Consider the following 14,405-nt stretch of genomic DNA (forward strand, 5'->3'; position numbering starts at 1 on the left):
TAAGTGAATGACGAACTTGTGTTGTTGCATTTTTTGGCATTTATATCAAGTGCCTCATATGAATTTTATAAAGGGGAAGTAACCCATATATACAGTCCACGCATCTGTTTGCAGGACGTAGTCCATCCTATCGCACGGTGTAGAGATAATGTATTTGTTTACGTATAACAATATATAAACATCACATATACTATGTATATATAATGTGTTTACATATACTATATATATATAATGGAAATCTTTTGTATAATCAATGTATAAATACTCAACTCAAATTGTAGTATATAGAGAATGTATATGTTTTGTATAGCTTATGTAAGTTGCTCAACATATCATTTCTAAATCTTGAAGAAAAAAACCTCTATGACAATTCCAATTCAAAATTAAGAATCTCGCTCATCGGCGACCGCCATTTTGTGCCCAAAACAAATCATCAAAATCCGAAAAATAAACGAGAAAAATTAGTTACCCTTTTCCTTAAATGCATAGTTATGGCTATTTTCCTTTCCTTTTCCGTCTATTTCTCCTTTTTCTTGGTTTCGCAGCTCTCGTTCTTCTCCACTTCCTAGTCACCCCCACGCCTTCCACCGTCGCCACTGCCTTCCGACGAGAATCCAGTTGCTGGAGTTTCCTTATTGTGGGTCCCAGCAATCTTTCAGCCGACTTCGGCGACCATGGTCGAAAGTCACTCATGGCTGACCAAAAGAGAGGAATTGGGCTAAAATCGTTAAGAATGAAGAAGTTGAGTCAAATCTGGTAGGCTCGATCAGTATTGGGCCGTAATTATCCTCAAAATCAATGTGATAATAATAATTTCAGCTAATTGCCTCCGTTGCTATCTTTTATTTGGATACATCAAGTTCTCTTGGATGCTAAACTCATATAGTCTGTTGTTATCTTCTTCTTCTTCTTCTTTTTATTCTTTTTTTTTTTTTTTTTTTTTTTTTTTTGATATTTTCAATTAGCCATTTTATGATTAAGGTGAGGAAGGAGCACTGATCATCAAAAGCAACACACATCCACGACTAACAAAAAGTAGAAGAATAAGACGAAGAATTCCAAGTAATCTAATCTTTGGAGTAGATCAACTTAATTAAATAACCACTTACATTCAAATGCACACTATAAATTTTACACACGTCTGTACTAATAATGTAATGTATATCTTGAATTGAACTATAAACTGAACATAATCGAGAAGAGCATATCAATTTTTTATTGGCAGCTTTAATTATAACCTCAACTCTATTATTGGTGAGAGCAAGATATATGACTTATTTCAACTAAATATTTAAAATGAAAAATTCATAAAAAGAAATCTTTATGTGGGATTACGTGTTTTTTACATTGCCATTTATCAACTCTTGTTCATTGGCATTGAGATTCATGTCTATTCAAATTGATATTTAGGTATCGATATTATCTCTCTCTATTTTTTATTTTTTTTCTCCTTTCAAACTCAGAAAAATTATTGAAGTTTTTTTTCCTGTGGAATTGTGTAAATCAGTTCAGAAATAAAGTCAAGGAGAAGCAGGAGAAATTTCTAGAGATATGAAAGTGTCATGCTATCTCAACTTAAGTGAACTTACTTGTCGACTTTTCCAGAAATAGATATCACTACAAATTTAGCCGGGAGAATAGATGGATGGAACAAATACGGTGCCGAAAATATGAAAATCAAATAGAAAATGAAGAAACTACGAATAAAATGACTGGAAAAAGGTGACAATTTTGTTGAAGGAACAGTCAGAGAAACGTAAAAATTAACAAAAACTGGAAGAACGGAAGATGTAACATTGATTTTTAAAGAAAAACAAATAAAAAGTGGTAACTCTTCATACAGGAAGTTACCAGCAATACTCCTTTCAAGCATCTCTCCGCAGAGCATTGTGAAGCTTTGCGGCTATTATTTTATACAAGGCCTAGCTATCTTTAAGATCTTAATTTGTACTCCATTGAGTGTGTGTTCTGTGCAAGCGCGAGTTGTGCGTCAATATTTGAACATATATGGCTTAGTTTTAAAGTTAATTATAGCTGCAATAAAACTGGCAGTGTTACCATATATAGAACTTATTCAGCTCCATTCACAAGATCAAGTTATATCAGTTTTAACATGCAAGTTCTATATCTTTTAGATCTGAATGTAAAATTTCTTTCCTTACTTATACCATCCTAACATCCTCAATAATAGAACGTTACCCAAAAATAACAAACTCCCCAAAACGACACAGCTGTAATCACCAATTTATAACCAAAAAAAATCAAACGAATGAACTTTTGAACTAAACAATTACCTTGATGGATTAAAGTTGGTCCTTTAGAGCACGCTAGATGTCAAAGCACGGATACAAAGTTACTCAATAAAATTTCTTTCCGAAGGTAAATTATTACTTGAGCTGAGAGTCTACCGGAAACAACCTCTTTATCTCTCAAAATAGGGGGAAGGTCTACGTACACTCTACCCTCCTCAGAGCCCAAGTGGGATTACATTGGGAATGTTGTTGTGGTTGTTGCTGAAGTTCAATTATTAAGAGAGTCAAAACATTATTATCAAACATTAGGAAGATTTATGCTTTATTCATTGTAGGACCAACAAAGCAATGGTAAACTGCAGTATGCAAAAGAGACAGATCCAACCCTTCATGTAAATAGGCATTTAAAATCCTCAAAGAAATGTCTATGAAGAATTGGCAATGCCAAACCCTATACCAGGAAATCAGAATACAGAATTATACTATAAACTACAATAAACAACTACACTTACGCACATCCTTTCACTCTATTATGCAAGATAAATGAAATGAAGCCACGAATTTCAGGGGGCACATAATTAGTTCAAGAAGTATAGTTCGGGAAAATATCAATTACAGGGGATCGGATTTCTGAAGTGATTTATGGAAATATACAAAAACACCACCACAATTAAGAGTAACGAATATCAAATTTTTTATTTTGTAGCCGCATCAGTGTGATAACTTCTCGGTCCAAAGGACAACGAAAAGATGAGTACATTTTCATCAATAAAAACTTCCACATAACACATCCTAAATAATTAGTATAAAAGAACTGAGCTAATGAGCCTTCCCATAATCTCAAAAGAGGAAGCCTTTTAAAGATCCTTAGCTAATTTCTCTGCCTGTGCTTTCTCTACTACCTATCACCAAAAAACAAATACAACCCAAAGCCAAAAGTCAGGTTCGTTCCTTCAGTATAATCATGCAATGTACTTAAAATTTTAACGTATCAGAAGCTATTATGATTGATACTGAGGGAACTATTCATTTATGCCACTTAGGCTCAGCCTTCAATGGTTTCAGTGTCAAACACCTCTGCGAATTCACAGCCATTGAGAGATTCATCTGATGGTAGAAAGGTATCCAATGGGGATAGATACTGCAAATAAACAAAAAAGAACTAAATAAAGAAAAACCCAAAAAAATTCAAACCCATGTGCTCAAATTTATCCAAATAATCATAGTTGGGGTAGAAATTGAAACTTTGAACTTAATTACAGCAAATTAATGCTCACTAGTGTACATACCCACGCGATGCGCGGTCAGTTGATAAACGTAATAACAAATATACAGGTTTATTGAATATTTTAAGGTTCATCTTGTTATTATAAAATTAAATGGAATTATAAAGTTTACATGAGAGAATGTTATCAGATTAATACATTAACATGTTATATAATAGTTAATACTTATGAGAAATAAACCAATATATAAATATAACTATGAATAAAAAGTCTATAACCATAATAAAAGTTGCAGTAAATTTATATGCTTTTGGGAAAGAAGGGCAACCTGATAGAAGATTGAAATTTGAATAATGCAACTAATATTTATGCATATGTATGTGTAAAGTAATGTTGGTCCCTGGATGAAAAAAAAAGAGGGATACTCTTAGGCCTCACTTGTTTGCACTTATTGGAGGTTTGAATCTGAATGGTTCAGACCTTAAGCTATTAAGTTCATTTGTTTGCATTAAGATCTAAGCACTTATTGGGTCTGAATAGGTCTTAATCATTAAGATCTTAAACCAAGTCTTAATATCATTAAGAGTTATTCTTGTGTGAATTTTTTTTTTTTACCACAAGCTCTACCCCCAACCCTCAATCCCACCGCACCACCCACCCTCCACTCCAACCCCACCCCTCCTCCTCAACCATACCCACCCTCCACTCCAACCCCCCACTCCCCACTACCACCACCCGACCAACCCCAATCCCACCTCACCACCAACCCCACTCCACCCACCCCCACTCTCTCCGCACTACCCCCACCTCCCACCACCAACCCCGCTCCACACCACCCCACTACCTCCCACCCCTCACCCCAACCACCCACCCACCCCTCTACCTCCACTCACCACCCACCACGACTACCAATCATCTCCACCATTACTAATGAATATAAGTGTTTCATTTTTATCAAATAATATTTTATTATATTTATTTTTACGATATTTAGTTATTTTTTATTTCAATTGTATATTTATTATGTTTAAATGAATACATTATGCACATTCGGATGTTGAAAAATAAAGTCTTAATCATTCAGTGTTCAGACCTAGAGACAACATCTTAATCATTCAGATGTGCATTCAGATTCAGACGTCTTAATCTTAATGAAAACAAATGAAGTCTTAGAGGCCTTCCCTCAAGTTTGGCCTAATAATGCTAACTTCCCTTATATTTTACGATATTACAATTATCTCTCTTATTTTGATTTATTATAGCAATATTTTAACCTATTTATTATTAATGATAAAAAAATATGATTTGATTAATTTAACTTTCTATGATCTATTGTACAGTATTATTTAATTTATTTTGTAAACATATCTTATTACTTAAATTCATCTCCGTCCTTCGAAAAAATCGCAAACACCGTCGTGACTCCAGATTATTTGTTCTAGGGTTGTCTTAGGGGATGGCCGGTTTCTCAAGCGAGATTAAATTATTACAATTCTAGTCCCAGTATCTTAATATCTTTCTTTATCTATTATACTTATGATTTTCTTATTCTACTCCTCTAATATTCACTATTGATTGAGACTTCTTCTCCCACTCTTTTTCATATATTTGAGATGAAGTGCATAGTAATAATAAAAGGAAATAAAGATGAAAAAAGAACATCTAATGTTATAGGCTCCTTAATATTCATTCTATTTTGACTTCGGAGAAATAAATCCAACCATCTTCGATTTCTTTTGAAACTTTAAGTTTCAATGAAATCACTTTGTCAATTTGTTGTGCATTTCATTTTTGTTTCTTCTGGGTCCATCTGCTAACGACGGATGCTTTGTGTATAGGGTTGTCCTTTCTTCTAGGTCCAGCCGGTTGATACCTTTTCATAATGAAATAATAATATTTTTCTCCATCTTCCACCCATTTTTACACAACAAAACACAAAAACAAATAAAAAATAAAGAAAAAGTTTGACAAAAGAAATAAGTCATAAATAATCTGTATATGCAAGATCGCTTTCATTTCATTATTAAAGTAGTATAATTTGTTAATGCATCGTCTTTCGCTTTTGTCATTACTATGTGAAAAGGTGAATTTGGGTCAATTCCCTCCTCATTTTTCCTTTCCTGTCCCATATAAATGGTAAAAAATTAATAAAAACTATTTCTTCAAGAAGCAGTTTGCCACTTTCTATGATGGGTCTTCTCTTCCTAATTATTTTTTGAAACCCTTGGGTCCAAAAAATTTTACTTAAGAAATCAATTCGTGATTTCAAGATAAAGGATCAAGTAACATCACCATGTTTAAATTTTAAGGCAAAAAAATAAGAATAACAAATCTTATAGAGAGAAAATCTTCTCGAATTGAGATTACTCATCGGAATCATTTAATAGTTAGGCTGTAATATAAAATGTTCCTTTTAAATTAGGTCAAATTGTAATTTTAATCTCTTTTCTATATGAGTTTCCAGAACAACAAAATCTAAATATAATCACCAAATAATAAAATTAATACAAATTTTAAAAGTTAAAGAAACATTCTAGGGAGACATAACAAACAACAATATACCTAGTGAAATCCCACAAAGTAGAGTATGGATTCTATCTCGAAAGCCCAGACTTCATAAAAGTCGACTGACTCTTCCACTGCTATATGAATGAAAGATACTTAAAAGTAAAAAATTGAAACTACAAAAAAAGAAGGAAAAATTAATAGCCAAACCTGTTCTCGTTATGATCTATCGCCAAACCAACGTTAGTAATTGGTAATTACTCAATTTACGTGAAACTAAAGAGAGGAACTTATTCGTCCAATAGTTGATCAACATATAAAAGATAATATCATATCATATATACATAACAAACAAGGTGTGAAAAATATTATGCAAAACCTGAATCAAACTAATGAACTATATAGTGAACAAAAGATGTCTTTAATTTCTAGGTTGTTGTACCTTATTAATATTTTGATGATTCCCCATTCATGATTGTCGCACAATAAATGTGAATCTCTGACTTGCATACAATTACATTACATGAAAGGGATACTATATAAATATGCGCATACATACGTGAAGAACTTTACTAAAGAATTTCGCCATACCTTTTCATTCTGCAACCTTATTTTAAGCAAAAAATTATTGTATGAGTGTTCGTTGCTTGTTGATAATATTTATTCCATTGGTGACACGAATCACCATCTTTTACATATAATATTTCATACTCAACCTAGAACAATACCACAAACAGATAAAATTAAAGCATAATCTTAGAAAATTTATCCGATATAATAGGCAGAGTGTTTGCTCAAAAGTTAATTCATCATGAAGAACACTACCACCGTCCTGTACACAAAAAAAGCACTCCTCTGCTTGGTCTACACCAAATCCTCCATTGAATTCATAGTCCCCTCCTGGGCCAGTAACCTGCCAGACCTTGTTCAAGTTAGCCATCGAAGGGCCATCCACATCAATGACTTTAATGGAGAAAATTTTGAAACCTCTGTGCGTGACTTTAGTGATTTTTTTTTTATAACTGTGCGTGTGTGTTTCTATATAAACGTGCATATGTGTGTTTGTGATGAGTTAGTGATGGAAATGGGGGTATAGCAGTTTTAAGAAATCCTACATATATTTGCCTATCATAACACAACTGCCCCTACTAAATAAGCAATCGGTTTCCATTCTTGTCATTTAATTATGTTAATGCAATTAATTTTGTTCTTCTCTTTCGCCAAATCGTCCACATAGGCAACGTGGGACTACATCCTGTGTGTATATGGAGTAGTTGTGTATCATATGCTATCCTAATATTTTTAAAATTTACTTTTTGATTTAAATAGTTAATAAAAAAATCTGATAACTTCCCCTAAACGTGCCTTGAATTATGGTAGCTTGGTTTTAGGACTCCATTACATAAATGGGGCAGCTGTTTCAACTTTCAACTGTATATATATATATATATATTCTTAAAAAATAAATATTTAATTATCTTACTTCAAATTTTAAAAATAGTAACTAATTATTAACTACTTAACCAATTCTTGTTCTCAAGCTAAGACATGGCATTCTCCTACGCCGCCAAATGTCGCAATTCTAGTGCAAACTATCCTCTTTTCAATAGTAGATAGATTAATATTAGGGTATTTAATTTAAAAAAACAGTATTTTATTTAAATTAATCGGATATTTCATTAAATTAAAGGGGTATTTTGGTAAAATTTTTGGTTTAAAGTCATCCCACTCTTAATATAAATATAATATAATTAATAATATAGGTGATAATATGATATGATGATAGTGTGTAAATCTTACACAGGAGTACTTAGGACAACATAGACGGAAAAGTTTCAAACACGATTGAAAGAAATCGTAACTCGATTAAACTATAAATATGTTTTCACATGTCACACACACATTACTATTATATATAAGAGGGAATGTGAGGACTTTTGTAGTCCTCACAATAATTTCCCAAATTTTTAAAAACTTTTTCATTAATTACTTTTATGTCCTAATTTTATTTATTTAAGTCAATTTTTTGGTTTTTTGTTTTTAAAGTCTACTTTTCAAAAGCTATCGAGCTCCGGGGACTTTTGTAGTCCTTACAATAATTTTCAAATTTTTTAAAAACTTTTTAATTAATTACTTTGAGGTCCTAATCTTATTTATTTATGTCAATTTTTTTGTTTTTGTTTTTAAAGTCTACTTTTCAAAAGCTATCGAACCTCCTACCTCATTTTTCACGTTCTTTGATTTTTACGATTGGTGCTCGATATCCGCATTTGAGCCCAATTAATCCGATAATTCGCATCGCATCTCGCCTATTCGGGGGGAGCGCTTCCTCCAAAGATTTTTTTCCATATCCATGTTCGAACCCCTAATCCCTAATTAAGAGAGGGTGGGTATTCTCCATCCGTGCACAAGTTAAATTATGTATTTGTCTTAAAAGTTCATTAACTATGTATAGATTATTTATTTAGAACTAAATAACTTCATAAAATTAGGATACATAAGTTATAATGTCAAATTCTGGTTTCAAATTTGATTTGAATTAAATAATTTCATCAAAATGGAAGTTAAAATATTAAAGGAGTGGAATGAAAATTTTGCTTTTATATAACTACCTACTTGTGGGACTACAATGGGTATATGGTTGTTGTTGTACACTTGTACTAACACAAATTATATTTCTTTAGTTAAAATATTTGCTTTTATATCTTGAGTTTGGGCCCGGGCTTAGCAGACTGCCTCACATAACTAGTACTCTAATAAAAGAAGAAACTCATTGAGAAAAATTGGCGAAATTATAAAAAATGTGAGAGAATTCAAAATCTTGAAATATTAGAAGTGTAAAATTAACGGTTGCAAGAGTTGTTATAATTACTTTAGCAAAAACTATCATTGGTATTGAAGATGTCCTTATAAGCTTCTTTATAGTTATACTGTGACACAAAATCCATCATTTGCAATACGAAATCTCTGGAAAGTATTGCATTCTACAATCTAATAATAAGGCACGAGAGGTTATAACTTGTACACGTAGAAACGCATTTGTGATTCAATAGAAGGAAACTAAGAGCCTGTTTGGAAAGCCATCTGGGAATTAGATTTGAGTGTAATTACATAGTTTGGCGTGTTTGTCTGGCAAGTAATTACTTGATCAACATAGAATTGGATGAAATTGGAGGGGTGTAATTACACTCTCTAATTCTCAAGGGGGAGGTGAGAATTGATAGTAATTACACCGTGTAATTTCAAGGTTACTTTTCAATTTCTTTCCTTTGCTGTTTTTTATTTTAATTTATTTTCTTTATAATTTTTATATTTCTATTATTGTAATTTCCTTTGTTTAAAAAAAATTACTTTTAATTTCTTTTTAATTTTAAAAAATATTTTTCTTTTCAAATTATTTATCTTTTATTTCTCCACCTTTACTTCTCGTGATTCCATGCTTGTTATTTCACATTGCAAGTTGCTCATTTTTTAGTTAGATGATAGATTACTTTTGTCAAACATTTGAATAATGCTGTGACATTATATTTATAATATTAATTTATTTTATCAAGCATGCATTCCATCATGTTCTTACAAAACGTGTGCTTTTAGTTTTTATAACTAATTAAATTAAATTATTATTAATTTGGAAAATATATATCAATTATTTTTACAATATTAGTTATAAATATATGATTACTAATTAATGTATTTTCAAGAAAAATATGTATCTTAAATGTCAAATCTAATATCATTTATAGGCATGTGTTTATTATAGTAATTTTTAAGTTTTGATAATTACTTTATTTAAATTCAATCTAACTGTGTAATTATACTTGTACAATCAGACAGTACGCTTGTAATTACACTGTAATTACGTTATGACAAACAAACAGGTCATTGTAATTACAATACTGTGTAATTACTAGACTATGTAATTACTCCCTACTAAGTACACCAATTCAATTTACCAGGTGGCTTTCCAAAAGACCCTAAATATAACTTGTAGTTGTATGTACCTCCAAGGGTGGAACCATGGTTGTTTAATTTGAGCAAACCCGAATACGATAACGGTGGTGGAGACATTCTTTACTAAGGGTGTCATCCAAACACTGCTTCACCAACTTTTGTTTCATATATGTGTGAAAATAGGTTTTTTTTTTTTTTTTTCTTTTTTCCTAAAGAAGATGTGTATTTATACAACATACCGCCTATTAACACAAAGTAAATGTTAATTTGGAACATGAGTAAAACTCTAGCTAAAGCCGTCGTCATACTCCTTGATCCATCCAAATCCACTTACAAGACGAATCGCGATAATAGGCTGACACCGCTTGCGTTTCTGCAAAACCTCGCACGCGCCATTAAATGATAATTACCTTAGTTTTGAAGTGGAAACATAGATAACAGATGAAATCAAATTTCATCACATCATAATCACATAACACACACAAAAGAACATAAAAAGAAAAAAGAAATAGACCGGCTGAATCAGTGGTTATAGGGAGGGGCAAATTTAGAGCGACTTTCATTAGTTCCGCTGAATTTACTTCTTTCTCTTAGAACCTCTATATATATATATCACTGAGATTACATTGTTGAAATGGAAAAAACACTTAACTTAAATACGTCTTTAAATAATACTCCCTCCGTTACTATTTATGTGACACTTTACGCCTTTCGAGAATCAATTTAGCTAAATTTTGAAGCTAAATCGTATTAGATTAACTCAATATTTTAAGATTATAATTTATACATATGAAAACCACATAAAAAGTACTATACGTTACAACTTTTCTCATATCAATTTGATGAGAAAATACATCTTAAAAGGTTGATCAAAATTCATGCAATTTGAATATAATCTCGGGAAGTCAAAAATATCACATAAATTAGAACAGAGGGAGTTAAGAGAAAATGAAAGAAATTGAAGGTAGGGGGAGGAGGGTGGAGATGAGAAAGTGGTATGCTTGGCTCCTCGCATGCCACCCGCTGATCAGCCAATCAAAGAAGCTGCAGATTGGTGAAAGCGTGTGGCATACAGGGAGCCAGGCACATCCTTGTTTTATACCTTACGTCTTCAAGTCGCGGTCATGTCTTCCCCCAGTCTAGTGACCGCTTCCATTTCCATTCCATCTTTGGCACCATTTTATTGTTTTCTCTGACTAAATTAACCCAAAATTTCTTCTTTGAGAGATGGGAATGAGGAGGGGAAATACTTTGATGCTATAGGAAGTGTTGGCAATGAGAATATATAAAGGTCAAGATCATGAGCTGGTTAGTTTATTACCCTGTACATAATAATGTACCGTTAGTCTACTTTCCTTACAAGACACTAAAGTTCAAATTTTTGAAATCACGGAAGATGAAGGAAATATACCATAATCTAATGCTAAAATTACCCTTATAACCACCAATAAATTTGTACAGTGAGACGATTGAGATGCCTCCACTATTCATCAAAAGTTTCGGATTTAAACTTTGAGAATGAAAATTTTCTTGATAGGTTGGATAACTTTAATTACCCCTTAATGCTTATTATGACATTACTCGGCGTGAATTCAGATCAGTCGAATCAATGAATTTTGTAACCGAAATGTTGTCCAAAGAAAAAATAAATCATGAGATCCCCACCACTACTGCCGACCCCTCCACCCATGTTTTTCTATGATTAAGTCCTAAATCCCTGTTTAACTTTTCCTAAACCAACAAGGGCAGCTTCCATTCAGCCAAAGATTTGATTAGGTAAAGCAAGGAAAATGCATTGTTTAGACTCAAATTTATGATTCTTCCTCATTTCATGGTTTTTTTTTTTTCCAACTTTTCTAACAAAGTTGGGTGGAGGTCTCTTCTCATGTGTTTTCATGAGTGAGATTCATTTGTAAAGTTGGTCACCTTTGTCAAAGAAAAAGAATTATTTTTCCATAGCTCTTGAATGGTTGATCACCATTCAGTAACAATAGACATACCAAACAAATATGATCATTAATGTACAATGTTAAGGGTTTGAGTCTAAATAAAATCAATTTTTATAATCTTATTTATTAGGACAAATTAAACTATGCTGAATGTTAAGTTTTAGATAATGAAAACATATAGGATTTAACTTGTGCGCACCAAGGGGTCGTTTGGTGGCTGGTTATAGTTATGCAGGAATTAGTAATGCAGAGATTAATTGTGCATCAATCAGTTATGCAAGGTTTAGTTATGTAGAGTTTAGTTATTCATGTATTGGTTATTCAATTTTCATCCTCATAAAATAATACATGGATTCCCTCATAACTTATACATATTAGTTACGTGGGATTGTAAACAGATAACCAAACATCATACTTGGTGTGCTGAATTTTACACATAGTAACTAAATGATACTAAGGCCTCAATTGTTTGCACTTAATGGAGGTCTAAATCTGACGTTAAGCCATTAAGTTAATTTGTTTACATTAAATCTAAACAGTTATTTGGTCTAAATAGGTCTTAATCATTAAGATCTTGATCAGAGTCTTAATATCATTAAGAGGTATATATTTTGTATGGATAATTTTTACCACCGGTTCCACCCCACTCCCACCACCCACCCCAACCCTCCACTACCCCCACCCGTTATACCAACCCCCCCCCCCACCACCGGCCCACAACCCTACCTCCCCCACCTACTCACCCACCACAACCACCAAAACTACCCCAAACCCCCCTCCCCCCCCCCCCCCAAGCCCACTTATACCCTCCCCACCCCCACCACCCAACCCCCACCCTATCCCTACCACCGACACACCTTACCCTCTCACCACAACCCACCCCCACCCCTACCCCCACCACTGCACCACCACAACCCATGATAAGATTCAACTTGGGAGAAACACCAAATCAAACCATAAATGCGGAAATTAAAGATATTAAGAAATTAGGGATGAGAATTAAAGAAATAGGAGATGAGAATAGAAGAAAGAAAGGATTAATTCAACTAACAATTGTGATAAATCATCAACTAAAAGAAGAATCAATTCAAGGGAGAAGGGAACTTGAACTCATACATGGAGAATCTAATCATAGATTACCCAAGAGATGATCAAGGTGAGTTAAGGGAATCCATCCTAAATCTACACTAGCTAAACCTAACTCCATCAAGGAGAAAACTACTCTCAATGAGTTTCTTCAACAATCAACAACTAAGGAATGAATAGGCTAAGGCAAGCTTATATAGTTTTGCCTTTACATGCATAGCCACAATTATTAACTTACTAGCCACATTTGGCATTTAACTACTAAGCCCTGTTACAACAAAGCCCCAAAAGTGGCCTTTGCGGAAATAACCCCACATGGGCCCTTCATCACTTGACTTGCAATCCTAGCCTCGAATTTTCACTCCTAGCCACGAATTGTAGTCCTAGCCACGAATTGCACTCCTTAGCCACAAATTTCACTTCTAGCCACTTTGGGTGGCTTCCATCAAAGCCTTCATCTCCATGTCTCTTCCAAGCAATCATCTACACCCTTGTGGCTTACTCTTCAATAGCCTCCAAAGGCCCTATCTTTCTCTTCCAAGGGTGTGTGGCATGGAAATGCACATCCAAAGCTCTGACACGGGTTTTAGCCTTCATAATCGTCCAAGAGCTTCTTAAGATCATATCATCCTCCCCTTTTTCAAAAGGATTCGTCTTAGAATCCGAACCTAGCAAAACCCAAGGGAAGACATACGAAAACATGGTCCTCAAAGCATGAAGGTTAGCACAAAAGGAATCAATCATACTCTCACTCCAAGGAGTGATAAACTTGTGGTGCAACCACACACCAATAATTACCATGAATAAAATATGCATTCATGAGGTATCAAGAATTTGATTCCTCTAAGGTTCATGAAATAAGAAAAGGTAAAGAAACCAATGGATTCAAAATACGAAGTATGAACATTGGTTCTATTTGACATGAAGCACATTGGATCCTCATTTTGAAACTAGGACTCCTTCAAGGTAATGCCTCTAAGTCACACAAGGTATCACTGGGATCAAAAGGGAAGAACATCCACATACCATGGTCAAGAACACAACTATCTACCCCGTAAGAACCCTTCACAACATAAGATGCTCCCCAAACATACACATGAGTGTCATCATTTGCAAGCACGTAGTAAAGAAAGGTGTCACTCAAAACAACTTCCTCATCTATGTCATCCTCAAATGTAGCCTCACTACTAGGTTTAAGAACAAGATCATGCATTAGGCTACTATGATTTTGAACATGCAAGGAAGAATTAGCAATTTGTAGACAAGCATCACCTTCTTTTTTAACACTTCCCTTCCCCATAAGTGTATTACAATTCCTCAAGGGAAGATCTCCGTCATAGGGAAGAGTGTTATCATTCCGTAGTGGGTTACTAAACACCTTGTAGTCTCCAAATGTGACTATTTTTTCAACATTACTATACATCCCACTAAACACA

The sequence above is a fragment of the Lycium ferocissimum genome, chromosome 10, assembly GCF_029784015.1.
Source record: "Lycium ferocissimum isolate CSIRO_LF1 chromosome 10, AGI_CSIRO_Lferr_CH_V1, whole genome shotgun sequence".
Taxonomy (NCBI): domain Eukaryota; kingdom Viridiplantae; phylum Streptophyta; class Magnoliopsida; order Solanales; family Solanaceae; genus Lycium; species Lycium ferocissimum.